Below are 3,070 nucleotides of genomic sequence, written 5' to 3'. Positions count from 1 at the left end.
CTTGTGGGATCACATTTTGGCACTCTTTAGACAATATTCAGCTCACAGGCATATTTTATTTGGTATGCACGATGTTTTGCTTTGCATTGAATTTGGATGCCTTAGTTAAGTCTGTCTCTCTGCACCCTCACAGTTCCTTCCACTCTGTTTTGTCTTCCACCTAGCTCAATTCACATACACTTGGCACTGGAAATATTTTAATTTTGGGCTTCGGGTCTAATGTCTATAGACATTGCCCCTCCAGGTTTATGAAAATAAAAATAACCACCCCAGCCTTATTTCCCAAATGAAAATGAGTTTATTTGGGGGAAAAAATGATTTACTCTGAGATCAAAGTACTATGTCTATGTAGCAATTGTTAAAATCGGGCATTCCTACAGGCTCTGTTTGATGCCATCTGTTTTATTATCAACAAAGCGCAGCTCAGCTTAGCTCAGCTCTGGTCCTCTGCAGTGCCCCCCAGGTCCCCGATACCAATTTCTGGGATGTGGTCAGCAAAATCAGTGTTGAGATTTTGCATAATTGCATTGTACCTGCAGTTCTGCGGCAGGCTACAACCAGTTCCAGTTTACGCTCATTTACTGATCAATGATTCAAAAAGCTTGCTGTTTCTGCTGCAGTGTCTCCCTCTTGCCTGGGAGAAGGGTAGTTCCACAGACCAGGAAGACCTGGGATGGGGCATGCAGAGGGCAGCGGCTACTGTGGTGGGCAGCTTCTACCTGGACCCACTCATCCCCACCTCCTGGTACTGACATCCATCTCTTTAAAAATGGATCGGATGTAGTGACTCATTTCTAACCAATAGTGTTCAGCAGACTTATGGAATATCATTTCCAAGATTAGGCTATAAAAAGTCCTGGGGCTCCCTCTTGCTTTCTTTCTCGTTTGGATTCCCCACTCTGGGGGAAGCCAGCTGCCTGTTGTGATTAATCTCATGCAGAAGCCCACACGGGGAAGAACTGATGAGGATCTGAGGCCTGCGGGCAGCCCCACCAACAGGCCCGTGAATCCGCTTTGAAGTGGATCCTCTCCCACCTGGCCCTGCAGCCCTGCCTGACACACGACACCTCGATTACAGCCTGTTTGAGACTCATAGCTGGTGGACCCACCTAAGCCATGATCTGCTTTCTGATGTGCAGAAACTGAGATAATAAATTTCTGTTGTTTTAAGCTGCTAAGTTTTGACATAATTTGCTATGCAACAATAAGTACTAAAATAGCCACTGATGGCTGCAATGCCAGGGCACACATCAGAAATATGGAAAATATAATGGAAGTGGCCAAGGGTGTGAATAATACAATCTCACCTCTCAATTAGTGGGGTATCAGAGGCAAAAGAACAGATGTCAGGAATTCAGCACGGATCAAACTCACCAGAAAGAGGCTCTGCACAAGTGAAAATCAGATCTCTGTGCTATAAATATAAAATCTGTATTCACAACAGATTTTAAAGACTTATAGGAAAATGAATATAAATACCTTGTTAATAATTTTTATATTTATTATATGCAGAAATTATATTTTGGATATATTTGGTTAAATAAAAAATATTAAACTAATTTTATCTGTTTCTTTTTACTTTTTTCTTAACATGGCTACTAAAAATTTAAAATTACATTTTAAATTTTAAAAGCTTATATTTGTGGCTTGCATTATATTACTAATGGATAACACCGGCTTTTGACATTGTCTTGTAATTGTCTCAAAAACACTATTAGTAAATTCATAACTATAATTTACAAATGAGAAAAGCAAGGCTCTGAGAGATTAAGTGATTTTTCAATGTCCCACTAGTTGGTAAAAAATACAGGCTTCTGACTCCCACCTGTAAGCTGAGTTTCCTATTGCTGCTATAATAAATCACTGCAAACTTGGAGCCTTAAAACAACACAAATTTATTTTTTTCATAGTTCTGAAGACCAGATGTCTGAAATTACTTTCATTGGGCTAAATTCTAGGTGTGGACAGGGCTTTGCTTCTGGAGGCTCTAGAGAAGAATTCATTACCTTGCCTCTTTCAGCTTCTAGAACTACATTCCTTGCATTTCTTTGCTCTAGCCTTCTTCCTCCATTTTCAAGGCCAGTAATGTAGCATCTTCAAATCACTGTCTGCTTTGGTCACATCACCTTCTTCTATGTTCAAATTTCCCCTTGCTTCCCTCTTATAAGGACACTTGTGTTTACACTTGGGCCCACCCGGAAAATCCAGAATAACCTCCCTATCTCAAGAGTCTTAATTTGATCATATCTGCAAAATCCTTTTGCCATAAAAATGTTGCTAATAATAGTAACCAACATTATTGGCTAGTCATAGGTTGTATTTCTAGACTGCTTCTCTCCGATTAATCTTTTTCAAGATTAACTATTATTTGACAGGTACTGTGCTAGAAGGCATTAGAGACATGAAATAAATAAGACACAGTCCTGACTCATTAGTAAGGGAGAAAACATATAAATAATTAATTTTAATGCTCCAAAATAGGTGCCCTGATAAACACATACACACAGTTATAGTGGGACAAGAGCTGACTCAACAGGAACTTAAATATGGTACTTTCTAAACTCTTTAAAATATTTTCTCATGTTTAATTCATTTGACACTTGCAAAATCCCATGGGGCTAGCAACTCTGTTGTAAATCTAAAAATTATTTACATTAAAAGTTGAAAGTAGGGAAAATAATCTTATAAGGCAGGTTGGGATGAGGAAGAAACCAGGTGTCTGGGGTGGGTTGTGTAAAATTCTGTATTAAGTTGCTAAGAGATCACACTGGCTGGGGTCTTATGACTCCTGATCCATAAACCCTTCTATTTCCACAAGTGCTTCCTAAAAGCTTTCTTAGCCCAATGCAAGATACTGAGCATTGATAGGAGATATAATAGTCTCACCATTAGCATGCCCAGACCTCAGTAGGAAATGCGGTCGTGCCACACCTGTGCCACACCTAATGCCTGTTTCTGCAAAAGGATCCAGGGGTGACTGAATGCTCCACCTTGTGTGTGATTCACGATCCAACACAAAGGCCAGGAGCCTAGCATTCTGGGCCCCAGGATGCTATAATTCAAAACCCTC

Source organism: Lemur catta, chromosome 4, assembly GCF_020740605.2.
Source record: "Lemur catta isolate mLemCat1 chromosome 4, mLemCat1.pri, whole genome shotgun sequence".
NCBI classification, from domain to species: domain Eukaryota; kingdom Metazoa; phylum Chordata; class Mammalia; order Primates; family Lemuridae; genus Lemur; species Lemur catta.
Note: the sequence above shows the minus strand (reverse complement) of the source record.